Here is a 22,815-nt window from a genome sequence, read left to right as displayed (position 1 = left end):
TTCGCTCTCTTTCCACTTTGTGGGCTCTATGGGTTACGCCGACGCCTCAGTCAACGGTGATGCTATTCAACGCAGAGACGGGCGCCTAAGTGCTGCACTCTCACACGTCAGGCCTACTGGGAACGCACAGCACACTCCCAAGCGAAAGCTCGAAGAGCTGCCTTTCTAGAGCCCGTTCAAAACTCAATTGAGGCAACTAATAGAAACACACATGCAAGGTGTTCACTAAATCATAATTTTCGTGAAGTTCGAAACACGCACTACGTCATCATTCGACTTTGTGCGGAGAAGCGAGGTACCGCCTACACATCTGTGAGGTATTGTTACGTAAAATGACACGAGGCGTGACTGTTTACAAGTGTATTTACACTGATGTGCACAGCATCGATCAAGATGGAGGACAGCACCCACAGCAAAAAAGCATAAAGGCCTTAACGTATACTCTCGTTACCATTGTCCGCTTTCGGTCACAATGTTTTCCACCAGTGAAAAGTACATACCTTCTGAGTGACAGAATGAGGGCTGAATACCAAAGGACAGAGCACGTGCCATATCATAACGTTCCCTTGCTGTACGCTCGCCGCTAATTCCTTATTCTCAAAACCTAATGGCATGATTAGGAGAAAAAGAAACGAGAAAAACGTAATGTAACCTCTCTCGGCTTTCATGATTACCTGCGATAATGTGGAAGGTCACTTCATCATATGTGCACGTGCACAGTTAGAAGCAATTTCAAGGATTTCAGATTATCACAAACAACCTCGAGTCCCTCCACGTGGCGTGTCTCATAATGATATCCATGTTTTTGCACGCCAAACATATCTGCTTGAATAAAATATTTAAGCGATGCCTGCGTACACGTAGAGAGCAGTGTGCTCCGGAATTGCGGATTCACCAGAGTATCATTGAATAAGCGCGTATTTACAATGCAATAATTTCGAAATGAAAACACGTTGTCGCCCATAAAACATACAAGAGGAAGAGCAAATGAACTAAAACGCGCGAAGAAAAGAGCATTGATTATTATCAACTCTATATTGACATTATAATATGTTATTTATGTGCCACTTGAAGATCTGCTTACTATGGTTATTTTTGTCCCATGGTATTACACCGTCACCTCAGTGTATGGTAGCAGGGCATCTTTCTTAGCAGCCCAACGCAACGCCAAAACCACAAATTTATCTAGCATGTTTCTACACGTCCAACGAAAATTGCAGAATTAGAGCCTCAGGGCAGTTAGAGAAGGCATAAGCACCATGCAGAGGTGCTTGAAGTCTGCTAGACGACGTCTGCAGAATTGCCATATATAATAGAAAATAACTATATTTTTCGAAGTTTCTAGGTGTGCTTTCTTGGCAAATACTTCATCTACGGCTTTCACGTAAGCAGTTCCAATAGCGCCCCTAAAAATATAGGAGTTAGTCAACAATTACTGAACGCTATTGTCGATGAATACAATAAATAGGAAGAAAATGTAAAAAAAATGGTGAAGCTTGCATGAAGGCATGAGCTTGCTTGGTCATGCTAGGTTGTTTCTAGGTTACTTCTAGGTTGTTACTTGGTTTTCGCTACGCGATGGGAGTTTGTTCCTAGGCTGTTTCTACATTGTATGTAAGCTTTAGCTAGGAGATGCTAGGCTGTTTCTCGGTTACTTATACATAGTTTCCAGGCATTTGCTAGGTGATGCTAGGTTGCTTTTAGGTAGCTGCTAGGCTCCTAGCTATGGTGTTTTATAGGTTGATTCTAGGTCGTTGCTGGGATTTTGCTACTTGTCAGGTTGTTTCTAGGTTATTGGCTGTTTCTGGTTTTATGTAGGTTCGTCTAGCTACACAGTATCAAGCCTAGCGCGACGTAGTGTAAGATTCGCTATTTTTTCTGTTTCTCCTTATTTCTGGCGCTTTCTTTCTCTATGTGTCTCTTTTACGGCGACGATGTATACCTCTGCTCACGAGCTGTCTCGTGTCCGTGTGCAAAGAAAAGAACTAGTGGGCTATAAATCAGTGAGCAAAAAAACGGCGTCGTGCTCGGACGCTCAGCTTCAAGCGTGTAGGTTCTAGATTTAATACACGTTCTCCACGCCGCTCCTCGCATGCGCTCAGCGTGACAAAAGTGAAGAGACACTGAAGAGATAGAAGCGGGTATATTACAATGTTTACAAGTAGCTGTGCCACCGAATGGCTGCCAGCATCTCGCGCCGATTTCCAGCTGCTTCTTTGTCTCTTCGTCCCTGGGTTGCCTCCAATGGCGTGCTCATGCAGAATGCCTCGTAACATCACCCCCGGCGGACTAAGCGCCGTCCCGGCGCCTCCGCACTCATTCAGGACTGGCAGTGTAATAGTGCTTGAGGCGCGACACATGAACAACATCAGTAGGTGGTGTAGCAGAAGAAGACGAACGCGGAAGGACGCGAGCGATGAGGTAGTCGACGTCGCTGACCTTGCGAATAACTTTATAGGGCCCTGTGTAGTGAGGGAGGAGCTTCTCGCACAAGCCTTTGCGTCGATACGGCGTCCAGAGTAGGGCAAGAAATTCAGGAGGGTAGTCGACTTCGCGGTGCCGATTATCGTAGCGCACTTTTTGTGAAGCCTGAGAAGCACAGAGCCTAGCGCGAGCGATGCGGCGAGCCACGCGGGCTCGAGAAGCGACATCCTGAGCATACGTGGTTGGTACGGCGGAATCCCATGGAAGAAGCGTCTCGAATGGCAAGGTAGGGTTGCGGCCGTACAGAAGAAAGAACGAACGGCGAGTAGCCGGCGGTGTCATGCCGGGACAAATTGTATGCAAAAGTAACGTAGGGTAGAGTTGCGTCCCAATCACGGTGGTCAGTAAAGACGTACATTGACAACATATCCGTGAGAGTTCGGTTGAGGCGCTCGGTAAGACCGTTTGTCTGCGGATGGTAGGCTGTAGTAAGTTGATGTTCGGTAGAGCAGCTACGAAGGATTTCGTCGATGACCTTGGCGAGGAAGCAGCGGCCACGATCCGTAAGAAGCTGTCGCGGAGCCCCGTGCCGAAGAATGAGGTCACTGAGCGGAAAGTCCGCCACGTCAGTAGCGCAGCTAGTTGGCATGGCACGCGTTATGGCATACTTGGTCGCATAGTCAGTTGCGACAGCAATCCATTTGTTGCCCGATACGGATGTAGGAAAAGGCCCGAGCAAGTCGAGGCCGGCGCGGAAGAATGTTTCCGCTGGAATGTCGATAGGTTTCAGTGGGCCAGCCTGAGGAAGAGCGGGACGTTTGCGACGCTGACAGAGCTTGCAAGCAGCGATATATCGGCGCACAGAGTGATACAGGCCAGGCCAAAAGAACCGCCGCCGCACGCGGTCATAGGTGCGTGAAACGCCCAGGTGTCGCGCAGTCGGGGCATCATTTGGATGTTGAAGAATGGTTGCACGCAGGTGTCAGGCAATAACTGGTGAGAATTCCGGACCATCAGGCTCCATGCTGCGACGATACAGAACGCCATTTTGTAGGACATATCGGCGGAGAGTAGAGTCAGAACCTCCCGAGGAGACTTGCTGAATGACCATCTTGAGGGTCTCATCCCGACGCTGTTTTGTGCCGATGTCGCGCAAATCAGATATGGCTAGTACGCAAGAATCATTTTCATGGTCAGCGAGGCTAGCAGGTTCCACCGGATGACGCGAGAGACAATCGGCGTCTTGATGCAGCCTGCCCGATTTGTAAATTACGTCGAAGGAATACTCTTGGAGCCGTAGAGCCCAGCGACCAAGGCGACCAGTTTGGTCCTTGAGCGATGACAATCAACAGAGAGCATGGTGGTCGGTAATAACTGAGAATTCGCGGCCGTACAAGCAGGGGCGAAATTTTGCGATAGCCCAGACCAACGCAAGACACTCGCGCTCCGTGATTGAATAGTTTCGCTCAGATGTGGAGAGAAGGCGGCTGGCGTACGCATTAACACGTGTTTGGCCCCCCTGGTGTTGGGCGAGGACGGCGCCGATTCCATGCCCACTGCCGTCTGTGCGAACTTCAGTAGTCGCTGATGGGTCGAAGTGGGCCAGTATAGGTGGTGAAGTGAACAATGTGATCAGCGCCGAGAACGCAGCCGCTTGGTCATGGCACCACGAGAAGGGCACGTCCTTTTTGAGGAGGTAGGTGAGCCGTCGGGCAATGGCGGCGAAATTGCCTATAAAACGTCGGAAGTAGGAGCATAAGCCAACAAAACTCCGAACATCTTTAGTAGAAGAGGGCACAGGTAGAGTGTAGCACAGGGACGTTTGTGGCAGGCCTGGCGTTTTTTTGACAGCGCTAATCTTGGCAGGGTCAGGTTGTACACCAGTGGCACTTACAAGGTGACCAAGCACAGTGATTTGTTGCCGGCCGAAACTGCACTTTTTGGAGTTTAGCTGAGGCCCCGCTCTACGAAAAACAGCTAGAATGGTCGACAGGCGAGTTAAATGACTTTCAAACGTTGGAGAAAAGACAATGATATCATCTAGGTAGCAAATACAGATGGACCATTTATAACCACGAAGGAGGGAGTCAATCATACTTTCGAACGTTGCCGGGACGTTGCACAGTCCAAAAGGCATAACCTTGAACTGATAGAGGCCGTCCGGAGTGACAAAGGCAGTTTTTTCGCGGTTTAAGTCGTCAACAGAAATCTGCCAGTAACCCGAGCGTAGGTCTATCGATGAGAAGTACCTCGCGCCATGAAGACAGTCGAGGGCGTCGTCGATTCTTGGCATGGATATACGTCTTTGCGGGTTATCTTGTTCAAAGCAGGATAGTCGACGCAAAATCTCCAGCTGCCATCCTTCTTTTTGACCAAGACGACAGGCGACGCCCATGGACTTGAAGAGGCCTCTATGGCGCCTTTGGAGAGCATCTTGTCGACTTATCGTTGTATGACCTGGCGTTCTGAATGGGACACGCGATATGGTCGCCGTCGGACAGGACTAGCATCGCCGGTATCTATTCGATGACTTACGAATGACGCTTGACCTAAAGAGCGGTCATCGAAGTCGATGATATCCCTATAGGTCATTAGAACGTGGCGGAGTTCCGCCGCTTGACAAGGATGAAGATCATTCTCGCGATTTCGTCGGGCGGTGCGCTTGCTCGACTGGCTGTAATAAAGGACGAGCAATCTTCAGCATCTAAGGCCACGGTGTCACATGCATCAAGTGCTGATACGTTAGCCAATGAAATGCCTTGCGGTAGAGTTTTGGTCGAGGTACTGAAGTTTAGGAGCGGGAGCTGTACGCAGTTGTCGACAACATTCACGAGGGTATGCGGCACAGCAACATTTCGGTCCAATAGCACGTCAACTAAAGGAGACACCGTGTACTCGCCGTCGGGAAGAGCTGGTGATGTCAAGGCCACCCACGTGGCGGCTTTCGGAGACAGCCGAACATAATCTACACAGCACAAATGGTGTGACGGTGAAGCTTGGACATCAACAAGCCGAGGCATCTCATTGAAGAACGCCGGTTGCACAGTCAATGAGGGCGGCATGAGTAGACAGTAAATCCAATCCTAGAACGATGTCATTTGGGCACTGCTCAAGAACAACAAACTAAACAGATGTCTGGTGATCGGCTATGATCGGCTATGGTGATGCGCGCTGTGCACATTCCTATGACGGCCGGACTTCTTCCGTCAGCGACTCGAATAGAACAAAGAGCAGCCGGAGTAAGCACTTTCTTCAGGCGGCGACGAAGTCGAGCACTCATCACAGAAATATGTGCCCCAGTATCAACAAGTGCAGAAACAGTCAGGCCGTTAACGTCAACGTCGATCAAATTTCGTCGTGTCGGCAGTACAAGCAGAGGATTTGAGGTGGAATTAGAAGATGCAGCATCACCCCTAAGAGCTGTATCTTTTAGTTTCCCTGTCGAAGGTTGAGCGGCGAGGTCGGACGTCGTCGTAGAGGGGACGGAGACGATGGGCGACGCGCTGGAGGCGAACGGGTGTGGTGACCTCGGGGCGACGGTGAGCGGCTGTGCGGCGTAGCAGTGGCATCGAGGTTGTATCGTTCGGAAGGCGGGGAACGGCGGTAGCTATCGGTGTACGACTCAGAAGGCTGGAAACGGCGGTAGCTGTCGGCGCGGCTAGCAGTGGCATACCGGTTTCTTAAAGGCGAGGACCAAGGGTTGTTACATTATCGTGCGACGTGACCTATGCGACTGCAGTTGAAGCAGATCGGCCGATCGTCTGCACTGCGCCATTCAGTCGGATTACGCGAGCGTGGATAGAGCCGTTGTTCCTGAGGCGGCGACCTGTTTCGAGGCGGCGACCTTGAGCGTAAGTCAGTTGTCCGAGACTGAGTAACGGCGCAGACAGAGACGCCCAAATTGCCGAGTCCCTCTCGCACAATTGACTGGACTAGAGAAACTGTGGGCACCTGCGAATCACCGTGGCCGTTGATGGGAAGAGCAGGTGTAATTGCTTCTATTTCCCGACGGACGATTCGTTTAGTTTCGGACGCCGGCGACGACTGCAGACGAGAGGTCAGTCCATGATCGCACGAGGACGTCGCAGCGGTGTTTGGCAGCCGAGTGAATGACTTCGCAATGCGCCGGCTTTTGGCCTGTTCAAAACGACAGCATTCCTTAATAATTTCGTCGACGGTCGCACAATTCCGACATAGTAATAGGTTGAACGCGTCGTCCGCTATTCCCTTCAGGACGTGACCAACCTTGTCCGACTCGGACATGTCGCTGTCGACTTTACGACAAAGAGCCAGCACGTCCTGAACGTACGATATCTACGGTTCGGTGGTCGTCTGAGCACGGATGGATAGCTCTTTCTTTGCGGCTGCCTTTCGACCCATAGGCTTCCCAAATAAGTCGCCAAGTTTTCGCTTAAAGGTTTCCCAACTTCCGATCTCCTCCTCGTGGTTCTCGTACCATATCTTTGTCATGCCTTTTAGGTAAAAGAGCACGTTGGCCAGCATGAGAGTCGGGCCATATCGATTGATAGCACTGGTACGTTCATAGTCAGCTGTCCAATCTTCAACGTCGACTTCATCCGTACCACAGAAGGTCCCAGGATTCTTCGGATGCGTCAGCACGTATGTTGGCGGTGTTGTGGCCGGTGCAGGCGTTGCCGTGGCCTGTGCAGGCGTTGTCCTAGCTGATGCAGGGGTGGTGACGGCATCGGTCTCGTTTTCCATCATGGAAACTCCGAGTCGACGACCACTGCGGAGCTCCATTGTACAGCGCTTCCTCTACCCCGAAGCTCCACCAAATGTCACGGGAATCAGAAATACACTGAAGAGATAGAAGCGGGTATATTACAATATTTACAAGTAGCTGTGCCACCGAATGGCTGCCAGCATCTCGCGCCGCATTCCAGCTGCTTCTTTGTCTCTTCGTCCCTGGGTTGTCTCCAACAGCGTGCTCATTCAGAATGCCTCGTAACAATATCAACCTTTTCAAGCGTGCAGATTCTAAATTGAATCGACGCTCTTCACCAGAATCCGCTCTGCAAGTGCAACAACATTCGCATCAGCCCACATAATTTCGAACGCTACACGGACAAAGGGGAGATAGACGGAGATGAGGTCGAGAGGCCTCGTGTCCGTCGATTTCGACGACTTGGATGACTCAAAGCAATGTTTCATGACCATGAACTCGTCGAGTCAGACGGTGGTGCATGAGAAATCATGCATGGCCGGTCTGCAGAATCAGACGAACTTCTTGGCCATCGCTGCCGGGGAAGATCAGACGCCAGTCTCACTCTTGTACAATTGTAATGCGTATGACCATTGAAGCAACGTTGCATTGGGTAATCATTCTGGGTGTCGTTTACAGCTTTGCTGTCCAACCATCTTCACAGACAGACAGACAGACAGACAGACAGACAGACAGACAGACAGACAGACAGACAGACAGACAGACAGACAGAGAACTTTATTCAAGTCCTGAGGAACTGGGTTGTAACACCACCTTTTAGGGGGAATCCGTAGCAGTCGCGGGCCGCTCCCACGTAGGGACCGGAAGACCGTGGCCCTCCGCCCTCTCACAGGCCCTCTGGACAGCTCGAAGTTGAACCAAGAGGTGGCCGCTGTTAAGGGCTCACAGCCGAAATTAGAGCCACAATTTCTTTCTTTCTTTCTTTCTTTCTTTCTTTCTTTCTTTCTTTCTTTCTTTCTTTCTTTCTTTCTTTCTTCCTTCCTTTCTTTCCTTCTTTCTTCCTTCCTTTCTTACTTTCTATCTTTCTTTCTTCTCTCTCACGTGTTTCACATGCTCCACTTCGCCGAGAAGAGTTTTCGTTTAACGCTCACACCTGCTGTACTCGGTAGTGGTGCTTGCTCAATTCCTGTGGTACATACCCCCCTGAGGAGTTTTGCATGACAGAGCACAAGTTACCGATAGCTTAACTAGTTTCACTGCAAAGAGAATAAAGACACGCGTGCCGGTTCATGATGCTGGTAGTTTTACACACCAATATCTTTACGGCCGGCCTAAACAGCTTCGCTGCTAAAACACGCAAAATGCGCACACAGGAGGCTTGGTTTCATGGCAGCAATGGCGCTTCCGCGAGCTGTATGAGAACCTCCCGCTTTGAACAAAGATAACTGAAATTATCATGCTGTGGATGTTGAGTGAGGGCATCAGATGCTTACCTGCTTGACTGGAAGCTTTCCGCTACAAGAAATTAGAATGGTGCAAACCATTTCAAGCGCCCGCTTGGCATCGACCAATTGCATCTTACTACATTGGTTGTAGGTAACCCATAGTCTCAGACCAGTGCCGTAGTGAAGTACAACTACATCCAATCAACTGACGAAGGGAAAGGACAAAGGAAACGGAACACTGCCGTCCACTGGTTTTGCGCTCACTCTCATTTTGTTTATTTTATAAAAACTTCACTCAGAATTTCAAGGCCTTAATTCCTTTTTGGTCGTTTTTATTCAATTTCAAAGGCTTCACCACCGGCATGAGGTTATACATATGTAAATTATGGCCCGTCTACCTATGGACGTCAGGCGTCCTCGATGGTTGTTTTTATAGAGCCAAAAATTATAGTGAATTATATTAGGCTGACCTCGTGGATCTTTGCAGGTAGCACCCTAGTAAACTGCTTCAGGTTAGGGCATGCACACAGCAGGCCTTTCCTTGTAGCCACGGACACTCGAGCTGAGCGATGAAGGCAGGATTTTTCAAGTGGTCCATGGAAATGTTGTGGCCAGAAATTGGCGAACAGTGGGATAAGTGAAGCTGACGCGCGAATTTTGATTTGGTTGAAAGAAACAGTGTCGGCGTCTGTTTTGCTGCGGCGTTTTACCAAATTAACCAATATTAGGTAATCGAAGCTGACTCGCTGACCTTATAATCGCCACCAGGTATATTTTTTCTCAACGAATGAAGAGTTCGCAGTTGCTGCTATAGTTTCTCAACTTCTGTTTTTGTTCCTTTGGACTCATAGCTCTCGTTCCTTTAAACTCGTTACTCCTAGCATTTACGTGGTAAGTCACTCCGCACGTATTCATCGACACACAAGTAACATTCCACGACTCCCGTGCACAAATCCAAAACACGATCTCTTTCTTCTTCATTGTCTTCCCCCCGTTCCCACCTAATCTCTCCATCGTCACACCGACCCACTACACTCTCCCGGGCTTTCTTTCATCTCTCCGCTCCAGATAAGGAATGACGTTAGCAATGGCTGCTATTTCCATCGCATAGTTTTCTATCGTGTATCCAAAGGTCTTCAGCGCTCCTTCTTTTGTGGCCAATGTTACCACTTTAAACTGCCCCATAAGTTGTGTGTTCCGACCGTCATATCCTCTCCGCACCTGAACCATATCACCTAGCGCTATTGCGGGAATATTTGTGTTGTGACGTTTGTCAAAAGCTCTCTTCATCGCTTCCCTATACTTATTTTGCTGTTCTGCACCTTTTTTTTGTTTCCTTCAAGTGAAGCTTCTCTGATATGCCAAGTATGGTTGTCCGCAGGTAAATAAGCAGGCTCCCCGAAAGCGGCGTATTGACGGCTGCATCCAAGAGTGCTTGTATGCGATCTGTTGTGGTGGGACACAGCTGCTTGAAGGCAACACTTCCACCCTCCTGTGAATCCTGGGTACATGCTTATGTACTGTTTGATATCCCGGATGACACGCTCTGCTAGTCTGTTAGCTGATGGATGGCAAGGGCTGTAAACTTCAGGGTAATATTTCTTTCTTTTGCCCACCTTGCGAATGCCTGGCTCTTGAATGCGGGTCCATTATCGGATACAACACATTTCACTGCTGTAAACATATTTCTGCTCAAGAGCTATGTGACATCAGCAGAATTTTCTTTTCCTGGGTTGGCTGCTAGCATTCTGGAGCAATCATTGATGCACACCAAAAAGCACTGCGTCTTTCTCTCCTTCACTTTGTTTCTTCAATTCGGCGACATCAACATGCACGGTTTCGAATGAGACGTTGGAGTAAGGTGGAAAAAACATGCTGTCTGTCTTCTGCTTGTATTTCGCTTTGTTCATTTGGCATTGCGGAATAGAGCTAATGTACTCGTTAATATATTTCTTTATGCCAGGCCCCGTAAACCTTCTCCTCATTTTGTTGTATGTTCGCCAGAAGCCGTCATGCCCTCCTGACTCGGGACTGTCGTGATAAAGGCCGAGAAGTCTTGTTCTCAGAGTATCCTGTACGTAAAACCTTCCGTCTGTGCACATCAGCTCTCCTGTGCCTTCCCACAATTTGAGTTCACTCTCTCGTCGTTTTTACAGTTACTGGCAATGGGAAGTCGAGAAAGGGCATCAGCGTCTGACAAATCTCCGCTTCTGTGCGCCACCTCAAGATCAAACTGTTGAATTTCACTTATCCATCGAGAAACTCGGCCTTTAGGTTGAGAACCATTTAGCAAATGAGTAAGTCCCAGATCATCAGTGAACAGCTTGAATTTCGTGCCTTCTAGGTACGATCGAAAATACCTAATTCCTAGCACAACAACCAATGTCTCCTTTTCAGTCCTGCTGTAATTTTGTTCTGACTTTGTGAAAGTATAGGAGTAACATCCAACTACGTGTCTTTCTCTTTCGCTTCCACTTGTGGCTCTTGGTTGCTACAGGACAGCACCTGCGCCGTATTTCGATGCATCCGTTGTAAGTTCAAATGGAACAGTGAATCCGGTAGTGTGAGTACCGGGTCCGAGGATATGGCTAATACAAAATCATTATACGCCTTCTCGCATTCTTCCGTCCATATGAAATCTGTGTCTTTATGGAGCAAGTTGTTCAACGGCTTCGCTCGTGCTGCAAAATTTTTTATGTAACTTTTAAAATGTCCTGCGAGGCGAAGAAAAACTGTGATTGCGCGCTCATTGTGTGGCTTCTTCATCCGTCGTACACGTTCTACGGACTCTTCGTTCGTGCACTTTGTGACTCCGTCCAAAATGCGTCCGAAAAATGTAACCTTGTGCTTAAAAAATTCACTTTTGCTAAATTTCTCTTTCAGTATGGCGTCACGTAATGCCATCAAAACAGCTGTCAAGTGCTCAGCGTGTGATGTTTCATTCGTGGAGTAGACTATGATGTCGTCCACATACACATTGCAGAGCAATCCGAGGAATGGCTTGAGAACACTATTCATCATCTTGTGGAACCATTCTGCACTGTTTTTCCATCCGGACGGCAAACAATTGTATTCATAAACGTCAAATGGGGTAACAAAGGCCGTGTACATCTTATATTTCTCTTCCATTGGAATCTGCCAAAATCCTTTGCAGAGATCAATACGAGGAAATATCTTGCATCCTCCGGTTTCTTCAATTACTTCATCAATCCTTGGAATTGGAAAAGGAAATAGGTCTGTTTGGTTTTTTTTAAATCCGGTAATCAGTGCACAGTCGCAAAGATCCGTCTTCTTTCGGCGCCGAAGTAATAGGCGTGGCCAATGTAGGCACTGATGGCCGTATTATTCCAAAATCTAAGATATTTTGGATTTCAGTTTTCAACCACAGACTTTTTTTCACGGGACATGCTGTAAGGCTTTTTTAGGACCGGCGCTACATCTCTCAGCTTAAAGGGAACAGCAAATTTTGTTGTCGCCGGTGGATAGTTTCCTAGGCAGACAAGTTCAGGAAATTTATCATGAACATCTTTTTCACACTTGAAAAGATGGTCCGCGATGTTAAGGACACGCACATCTCTTGCACCACAGTTACTTCATCGTTCCAATAAAGATTAAACTTTAGTGTCTTCATATCGGGTCTCGAAAGCAAGAATTTATAATCGCATCCCTTCACTACAAGGGCGTCGATATTAACCCGCCGGCCCTGGTAAGAAACATTTGCTTTCATCCATTTATCATATATTTGTCTTGTCCCATCAAAACTCTCTACCTGGACCGGTCTCCCTCTAATTATTTCGTCACATTTGACAAGGGCCTCATTTATTACAGATACTGATAAACCACTGTCAACCAATGCATCAACGCCGTCACCTTTGATATTGAGTTTATTATAAACAAGGTTAACAAGGTTAAGCGCCGTTAGAAAAACAGTCTCAATTTTTGTCAGCAGGTGGGACTGGACACCCCCTTTTATTAGTTTTTTTGGTTCCGCTTCCTCTGAATGCAAGGTGGCTTGTTCTGTGTCATTACGGGTAGCAGACATTAGGTTGACGACTCGATTCTTGCTATGATGATTTTCGAGCTCGCGAGACCTTCATGGTGCCCTTTTGAAAGTCTGATCAGTACGACGCATATTCTGTGGTGTAAAATCGGTGCAGATGTTTCGGAAACATCCCAATAGCTCTTCGATGGTTTTAGGCGAACTTACTTGCACCTGCTTCTGTAGTTCCTTAGGTAAGCCGTGAACAATCAGCGACACTACTGCGGACTCCGGTAATTCTGCATTTGCTCTGTAAAGAAGCCGCCTTTTTTCGTATAAGTATTCAAGTGGCTTCCCTGAAATATACTTATAAAAAATAGCTCGGTCCCACCTTTCAACCAGGTTTTCGTCAAAGGCTGCCAAAAAGCTCGCTCTCCACTGGCCCCATGTGTCCGTCATATGTCCAGCGTAGTGGATGTCGTACCACTTCTTGGCAATTCCGCTGAGAAACTGACGCATGTTCTTGATGCGCTCGTAGGGTTCATGCGAGTAGTTCTCCTCACACGCTAGTTCGTAGAACTGTATCCAAGTCTCTGGGCTTGAATCTTCTCCGTCGAAGATGTCGGGCTTTACCACCTGCTTGTGTTGTCGCTGTTGGGCTTGAATAATGGTGAGAAGATTTTTCATGAATTGCTGCTGTCGCTCAGCGTATTGCTGCTGCAAGCGAAGCATTTATAGCAGGCACGAAACCATGGAAGAGTGGGCTTTGCTTGGTGAAGTCTTTGTCTTCAGCTGCACCACCGGCGTCATGATATATTCATGAAATTCGGAATGCTTCAATGATATCTTCACTGATGCTTGGCCATCAATCTCCTGCAGCGTCTTTCCAGCTTTCTCGGCGATGAACTCGCGAAGCTTTGGAGTCGTGGTGCTTTCAGGTAAATCATGCTGGATATCTTCATTCACTTCACAAGTTGAAAAATATGACTGACCGTTTCGGTCTCTCGATACGCTCAGCGTTATCCACATAATAGAGGCTTGTATCCTGTCACAGACTGCGCCAATGTAACATTCCACGACTCCCGTGCACGGATCCAAAACACGATCTCTTTATTCTTCTTCTTTGTCTTTCCCCTGTTCCCACCAAATCTGTCCATCGTCACACCGACCCACTACGCACGTTTTATCTACATACTCGCTCTGAGTTTTTCTATATTCCAAATAACTATATTCGCTACGCACTACCAGTTTCTTTTTACTTTTTTTGCTTCAATCTCCAAACGAAATCACGCTTTCACAAAACGGCCGCTGAGTGATGACGGCGATTACAAAATACCAGCTATTTCACAATGTGAAGTTCTAGCGGTTGTATATTGCTCCTAATATGCATCTTCACAAAGCAAGCTACGCAGATGTATTGGTAAAGTCACAGTAGGAGACAATAATCTGCAAATTAAAAAGCTTGGACATGCTGGTTAGAAAAGGAGCCGCAGACCTCAGCTTCAACCACCTCACTGAGGCCGGTCCTGCTGGGCCTTGACTTAACGTTTGCCTCAACTTGTGTGATGGTTTTCTCTCACTCTACGTCACCAGTCATTCAATTAAATTGGAATACCACTTCTCCAGCTCATCACTTCGTGTATTAACTAGAATTATACATACAACAAAAAAAAAACGCGTTTCGATGATGTTTTCATGCTCTTGGGGTGTTATGCCAACTAGTTTAAGCATATTTTCTTTACGAGAATTCTCTTCAATATGCCCAGCCTCAAAGTGTCCTGTGGCTTTTTCCTTGGTGTAGAAGTGTAACCCTGCAATGTGACACACCTATTTGCGCTCATTGTTTGGCCGCAGGTCTGAAGTGCTGGTAATATTAACAATACAAGATGAAAAAAACAGCACTAATAGCTTCTGCGGTATGACCAAAAAATACTTCCTAATGACAGGTCACATAAACTGCCTTGCCTTTAATACGGAAGAGGATCTCGGGTGGCATTCGGAGCCATTGCGAGTGCTTAAACACAAAATATTATTTCAGTGATCCAGTTCAAGCATTCTTTGTACATGCAACGATTCAGTGACCAGTGAATGTTTGAGAAAATTTCGTGGATATATTTATGAGGCACAGTAGCTGGGCACAACTGATGTTGCTTTGTGTGTGGAAATGACTGAACATTTGCCACGCATAGCTGAAAAATACGATAACAATATTACGAGTGCCTCAAATATCGGTATTGTGACGATGTCTGAACGCAATCCTGCAAGGGAGTCTCCTCGCCATCACGCGCGAAGTTCGTCTGAAGCAGTTTCGCGTATGTTGAGGTGTCTGTAAATAAATAAACATAAATATCTTACCTTGGTCTTCCCGTGCCTGAATTCAGCGACCAGAGGAACGTAGCAGACGGGGCTTGATTGTCGAATTCTGTGCGGTTTGCCCTTAAACACTTAAATATGGGGTCTCGGTTGACGTCTTTCGCTCCTACGGCTTCGGGAAACTCTGTGAACAGCTGCAGAGAAAAGAAAAATTCTAGAACCACAAAGAACCATACGATGAAGATCAACAAATGACAATCCTCCAGTGGTTCAATCTTTACAGTCAACTGCTGGCGAAAGCCTTTTAGAAGTCTCTCGGTTAATTAAAATTAAAGCATGCAGCATTGGTGACAACAAAAAGTCACAGTTTCTCGCCGCCAAGTCGAAGCAACGTATGCGATACCTAGCGATAAGTTTGCATGCTATACGAAGTAAGGCAAGCAGCTACCTCCTTTAGAATCTGAGCCGGCGTAGCACAACAAAACGATGGCGTAAGGGAAGACAGCTACAGCAGCGAGCGAAGCTACCATCGTGTGTATATCGCTTAAACCTTAACTAAGCTGCGAGAGGACAGCGCATACTAAGGTATGAGCCGTCTGCCGATCTCTGTAGACCTAGCGCGTGTGCCACAGCGCGCGACCACTTCGGTTTGACGAAAGTTGCAGTAAATGCTGCAGCGACGCAGCTCTCCTCCGGCACCCCTTGATGTCGCGCAACGAAGACGGCCGTAGCGTTTCATCTCTGCTTGTGGCGCGCCTGTTGGCAGGCCTGCAACGCTTTCACTCGCACACTGAACATACGGCGCGAGGGGCGATGCTATTGATATTGACCTTAACCATAATATAATGGCAACGACAACGGCACGAATGCGCATCGAGTCTCCAAATATTTGTTATTGCAATAAAAGCCAGTCAGCTACGAGATAAATTATGCCGTACGCGTTCGCTCCTTTCATGGTTTCATGAGAGCTATTTTCGGTGCTTACAAGGAATCTGTGGTGTTTAAACAATAGTTCTACAATATAAAAACCACACTAAGTTTGTTTCATTTCTTCCGTAAACTCATTCTACAAAGTGAATTCAAAGTACAACGACAAGACATCTTAAAAAAGACGCTCCAGAGCTGCATGCCCATCTCTGGACATCTGACAGAACCAACATTCCACTGCGCACACCAACTGAACATCTATCCTAAACTCTTCTAATAAAAATGAATAATGCTGTTCTTCCCTCACAACTCAAGTTATGTATTCACCTCACCATAAGCTTAAAGACTAGCCAGTTTTACTCCCCCTCACGCCGATGCTTTACCTTCAGTTTCACACTATTTGAGACCAACCGTTTACCTTTACCGTTAGCTTACTTTCCAAATGTGCTTGTCTGTCATGTCGTTAATATTGTCGAAGAGCGTATATAGATCCTATATAAAAAGGCATTGACCAAGCGTAGTGAGAAGACCATCTGCAATGTACGCAAAGCGGTCGCCACGCTTACTCTTCTTTTTCTTTTGTTACTAGTATGCACTGTTTAACAAAGGTTTATAATGCCAATATGAGGCGCTTCGCCATATCACCGCAATAACTAGGGTGAGCTGCCCTTTTGTATTCCTAATTGCATACCTGAGTAATCCACGAATTCGTGTATTTTTTTAGGACGATCGCAATATATCTTCAGGCTCTCCGAAAAATACGTTCTTGTGCAGGTATTGCAGAGCTTTCTAATAATATGCTATGGAAAACTTGCAGCGAACAACTACTTCTCGAAACACCCCGTGTCAAACTGGGATTTTTAGCATGCGCGATATTCGCTGCAACTGTCAACAACAGTATAGTTTACGACTGACGTCAGTTACATTTGGGTGGCGGCGCCACATGAGATCGAAAAACCACTTGCCAGAGCACTTGCGAACTTGTCCATAAGGGTTGGCGCGAGTCCTTACAACCTTACAAGCACGGTCGTGCTTAGGACGCGTCGCTCCTCCGCACGGCAGCGCAGGAAGACACTGCGGCTGGGTAAGTCGGCTCTCCGACGCGACTGAGAAAATGCACTCAAGGCACGTTGTCAACAAACGTGGTCCTATTAACCCCGGACTCGGAATAGGGTAAGAGTCACGCATTGCGAGCCGATATGGTCGCACCGCAAGAACGATCGAGTACTCGTCTCTGCGGCGCACCACCTAAAAGATGCCCACCGAGCGCGCGAACGAAAAGTCGCGTGCAAGGGTATCCCGTAGCCATGCAATGTTTACTTGATCCATCGTATAAATATCTCGCCCATGTATTGCATAAATTCTTGGTAATGCCTGGGTATTTGTATAACAGCGCAAGTTTTCTATAGCGAGCCTAACTCCAGTAAATAATTAGTGTGTAAGTGCGTAAGTGCATTTACCGACCGTCCGACCGACCAACCGACCAATACCATTTCTAATTTCGTTGTAAAGCATCTGCAAACAAAATTTTGACGTTATTTACTTTCATATAGAAACAAAACCAGAGATCGCCTGTAGGAGTCGTGAACGCCAAAGAGAGAAAGGATAGTCACAATGACCGCATGGGTTTGCCGTTTCGAATATGCATGTCTGCTACAGTTCAAATGTTGCTCGCTTCGGCGTACAACTCTTTAGCGTTCTACAGCACGTTGCATTCCGAAATGATAATAATGATGGTGATGATGATAAAAGGCAGCTTGTTCCTTCGAATCGGACAGGAAAACATGATATGCCTCAGTCAAAGACGTGCCAGAAAAACGCTCCACTTACGCATTCGCACACAGTCAATTACTAGTCCGCAGTTCGTGTACATCAACTCATTATTCCAGCCCCCAATGTCGTACCGCTGCGTAGTGCGCCATGAGTGCCTTCACCTTGCTTGGAGCCGGGTGATATCCGAGCGGGTCAGAAGCCGTAGCTGACGTAGGCGGTCGGGAGCCGCTGGACTCTAGAAGGTGGCCCACTGCCAACGTGACCTCAAGGTTACGCTCGCCCACAGGTTATGTCGGTGTATATCGGGGCAATTTAGGTATCCACATCAACTGCTTCACCGCCTATATGCTGTCCTGCATAGTCACCTGGATCTACAAACACTAGCGTCCGCCGCAGCCTAGTGCCCCCTCTTTGGCGTGGACACAAACAGGAGCATTAGAGCACAAAATGATCGATGGTCTGTTCCTCCTCTTAAGATATCCATTTCAAAACACTCGTGTGATCAGTAGGGCCATCAAACGGCGGCAATACACTAGCGTCCGCTGTCGACATCCGTTTGTTGCTGAGCTTAGGAACTACTAGAAAAGTTTGTGTAGCAACGACCATCGATACCGTAGACGCGAAAGAAGGCTCAGAAAGACAGACGGCGTCTTCTGCATCAAAAAGATTGGTGAAAGACGATGAGTAGATGATTCACTGTACATAGAGCGAGGTGGCACGTTTGGTTTACTACCATTTGTCAGTCAGTCAAGAACATCTATTCGTTGGTCCTGAGGAGTTTAAGGCGATCCAGGGGGGACACCCTAGCAGCCGCTACCGTAGGCGACGCCCGAGTCGGGGCGGGAACGTGATGGTTAAATAAAGACTTCTCATTTTTAAAGAATTGTGTTGTTGAACGTCCAACGAAGATGCAGTTAATTCCATGAAGACACGCTTCACTTGCTAATGTTGACCGATATCTGATAAAGAGACAACAACCACATTTAAAATTTACGTTAGCAAATGGCTTTTTTTTTGGGAGGCAGTTTGGAATTCGAAGCGGTTTTAATAATCTCGTTTATCGGTCGTCAACAACCCTTTTTCTGAATGGCTCCTCCTAGCTTTGACACACAATAAATTTACCATGCAGCGCTACTCGTTTGTTACTAAACAGTAAAGTATTACCACTTCGTCGTCCTAATGAGCTCCATAATTACCGCCGCTAAGGACCTCCTCATAACGTACATGGATGCATTTGTTCTACCAGGAAAACCGCTTATTTTTGTGTTTGTAGGTTCAGGCCATGCCCAGAATAGGCACAGATACTTCGATGATATTGAAGGCCTACAATATTCAATGTAAGGAAAAAAATCAAGCGAAACTTGAGCTAAGCCGCGCAAGGCTTGAAGCAGCGAAACTGGGCGATTCTGAAGACTAATATGTGTGTTTCTATAGGTTGTTTCTAGGCCTTTGCTAGGTGGTGCAAGTTATTTTTACGTTGCTCCTAGGTAGTAGCTAGGCTTTAGCTAGGTGGTGCTAGCTTGTTTCTAGGTTGACTCTCAGTGCAGAGAGATTCCAGTTAAACCTCAGACAGTCAGAGACATGACAGCGATGTCCAAACTTCAGAGACAGAACGTCGCGCTGAAACCAGGCGTTCGCACCTCTCATAGATCTACGGGCATGTCGTCCTTGGCGTAGGCCTTCCATCGCTTCGCGGTCTTTTCGAGCCACCGTTGCCTTACCCGTTCTCTTGTATTCTCTCCTTCTACGCTCTCGGTGTCTTCCGTTCGCCGCTGTCGCTTCGCAGCGATTTGATGGGTTGACTGTTTCCTTCTTCATTTTATTGGGCGAATGTTGAGAGTGGGATTTACCTAATTTCTGTGGCGCATACCCGCTCATGATGATGACAGTTTGTTGTACGGGGTATACAAGGAATAATTTGCTAAACAGCTTCGCTTTTAGTGATGAGTAGTGACGCTTTATAACGTACGTTTGCCAACGTTATACTATTTGTTAACTGTACTAATTTTTTTGCAAAGTCAGAGCACTGAAGGAATCAGCGAGCGCGCTCTAAATCTGTCAACAATGTACATGGGGTAAGTGACAGTAGCACAGTAGCGTTATAAATAAAGCGACAGTAATGTGTATTGTTACACACACGGAGCGCAAACTATAAACACCTTATTGCCAAAACAATGTGAGCTTATATAACGGGTCCCGACCAACATTGAGCATGACATCAACGACAGAAAAACAACGAGAAACGAATCAACAGACACGTGTCGTGCCATTTTGTAGATTGAATTCTGTTCGTCGATTTGACCCTGCTGTCAGGCGCAGTGTTCGTGAAGCCAGGGCCACGTTGTTCTGGCAATAAAACGTTGATATGTTAGACTAAAGGCCGAAACATATACAACGTTTTTGCCGGCGTTTTCTGGCGTTGCGTCCCTCGGCGTCGTCGCATCAACGCCGTCAGAGAGGGCGGCAAACCATATGAAGAGCGTTGACTCAGCGTCGCAGAGTGTGACCAGAGGGAATGAACCTGACACCTCGTAAAGCAGTGTACAGTTTTCGTCAATGGACTAACAAGATATATTCCTGATTATAGCTTTTATGTCTCATTTGCAGTTCTGTGGCGCAAAAAACGAGTCACAATGCCGCCGAAAAGTCATTTTTTTATTTTACCTGTAGCGCCAGCTATTGGCATTAAGAAGAACCACAAACGCGTAATATATGACCTCTGAGGTTGAAGCTGCCGCACATCTTTGAGGCCACGTATTCGGCCAATACACTAATTCCTGCTAAGCCTACCGATGAACTTGAGTACGGCTCTGGGAAAGAGTTCAAAGGTATCACGAGCGCTTTGCTGTCGAAGCTTCTAGGGAACAAGCTAAGTCAAATACGAGCATGAGCTGAGAGCTTAAAGGCCACACATCGCACGGCGACGACTTATTAGATCCGAGGCGGGCGGCAGCCATTTTGGCAGCAGCGACGACGCCGTTACGTAGTGGAAGTCGCTGCCAGCCGGACGCTGATTGGTTCTGCGTCCATGGAACTGCTTCCGGCGTCGACGCTGCCGCCCGTGACTGCCCGTGATGTCCGGACCGTCCAGAGGTGGACGTTTCGGCCACCGTCACCGGTAGCATCGACGTCGAGGGACGCCGGCGTACGAAACGCCGGGAAAACGTCGGCAAAAACGCTCTATATGGATGGGCCTTAAGTGTCTGTCACTGCGTTCCCTCCTTCTCTGCGCTTTTACGCCAGCATTACAAGTATTGAATGGAAATCCAACGAACCCAACTGAAAATCCTGTTAACTGGCCAGAAACCGTCGAAGAAGCAATGCCGCGGAATGCAACCTTCACCAGGCCAGCAAAGTTGCGTGGCAGCGCGTTTCCTTGAGTTATAGAGCTTATTTGATGATTTCTGATTACTTCACGTCTTCATCTTGCCCTTCTTTTCGGTCTTGTTTGTAATGGCAAACCAAGTCATCTATTTTCATTGGAGTGCACTTGATTCAGGGATGAAGCGAACTGACCAACAATATGGCCAAAGAAGCGGCTCGCTGACCAACTTTTCCTCCCGCTCTTCTAGGATGTCAGATCTGCGCCATGCAGAGAAGTCGTTCTTCCAGTTTAAGAGAGTTTGCTCACACCTCAGGGTGCCTTTTTCCTACAGCGCATTTCCCATTTGAATAAGTGTGTCTTCGGAGGGCTCGGCCTTGCATGGCTCTGAGAGCTACTGCCGCCTGCGGCAGGTATATGCAGATGACCATCCAACAATGCGTCTTAACTGTCCATATCCTACCCGCCATTGTGGTCTATGATTATGGTGCTCGATTGCTGACCCTAAGGTTACGGGATCGAACCTGGCCGCGGTGGCGGCGGCATTTTCGATGGAAGCGAATATGTCTGAGTCCCGCGTAATTAGATTGAGGTGCTCGTTAAAGAGCCGCAGGTGGTCGAAATTTTAAGCGCCATCCACTACGGCGTCCTTCATAATCATATGCTTGATTCGGGATGTCAAACTGCAGCAATTATTATATTGACTGTTCGTCTCCTGTGTTCGCTGGGCCTGCGAGGAGCGCGCTGCACAGTAACATGCTGGACGAGCATTCCTTCCTAGAGCCCGTTCTAAAGACCCTTGGGGCAACTGATACAAGCACGCACGGTACCCACTACTACAGAAATCATAATTATTGTGAAGTAGGGAAGCACCCACTATGCCATTGTTCGTCTTTCAGGGGATCAGCGAGGTACCCGCCACACATCTGTAAGACATGTGGACTTTTGCTGATGACGATGAATGATTACTTCTGAGCACTTTGTAGTGGATGGGAATTAGAGGTGTGCACGGGCTCCGGGTAGCCCGAAAGCCCGAGCCCGACCCGGCCCGCGGGCCGGGCTCGGGCGGGCCGACGTATATTCACCTCGGGCCCGGGCCGGGCTCGGGCTACTTGGAGTTTTATCGGGCCGGGCTCGGGCCCGGCGCAAAGCCCGACTGAAGCCCGAAATATAGAGAATGAGCGGGAATTGTTTTCCAGCACGGATAGAGCGCCTTTTCCGCGCCCGCCCTTTACCGCCTTTCCTTTCCATTCGCTACTTTAAACAAAAGGGGAGCAGGTAAAGCACTGCCTCTGTTGCACTCCGACAGAGAAGAAGTAACACCACCTGAGCTAGTGACGGCGCCACGCGACTGTTCGCGTTAGATTTAAGGTCAAATCCCATATGAGTGAAAATGCACGCGACAGTGACGAGCGACCCGACGTAGATCGCCTTCGTGCAAGCTGACGCTTGCATGGTCAAAAGCGCTGCACTTCGTTGAAGCCGGAATCGTTGGACTGCTTGCTGTTTTTGCACGACAATTTGTAATCTGTGCAATAGAGACTCTTCGTCGTGTGTCGCTTGATCATATTTGACATGATCAATAAAATGCCAAATTACCGGAAAACGATGTTTTGTTTTCGCAGCGAACCTTCAAAAAGTCGAGCCGGGCCGGGCCGGGCCTGGGATTGTGTTTTCGTATGTCGGGCCGGGCCGGGCGGGCTCGCAGCCCTTTGCCGTCGGGCTCGGGCGGGCCTTCGACAAAGTCAGCGGGCCCGGGCCGGGCTCAGGCTCGGAAATACGGCCCGTGCACAGCTCTAATGGGAATCTCGCCTGTTGCATGGGCATGCGCAGACGAGTTTTCGTGCCTTCTTTCTTTTCAGCCGTTGTGCGTCTCTTTAGTTGTTAGTCGGCGTTTGTGATGTCCTGACTTCTTTATTTTGTCCGTGCTTGCACGCCCTGTCTTTTT

This window comes from Rhipicephalus sanguineus, chromosome 6 (genome assembly GCF_013339695.2).
Source record: "Rhipicephalus sanguineus isolate Rsan-2018 chromosome 6, BIME_Rsan_1.4, whole genome shotgun sequence".
In the NCBI taxonomy this organism is placed as follows: Eukaryota; Metazoa; Arthropoda; class Arachnida; order Ixodida; family Ixodidae; genus Rhipicephalus; species Rhipicephalus sanguineus.
The sequence above is the reverse complement of the archived record's forward strand: the minus strand, read 5'-3'. Positions refer to the sequence as shown.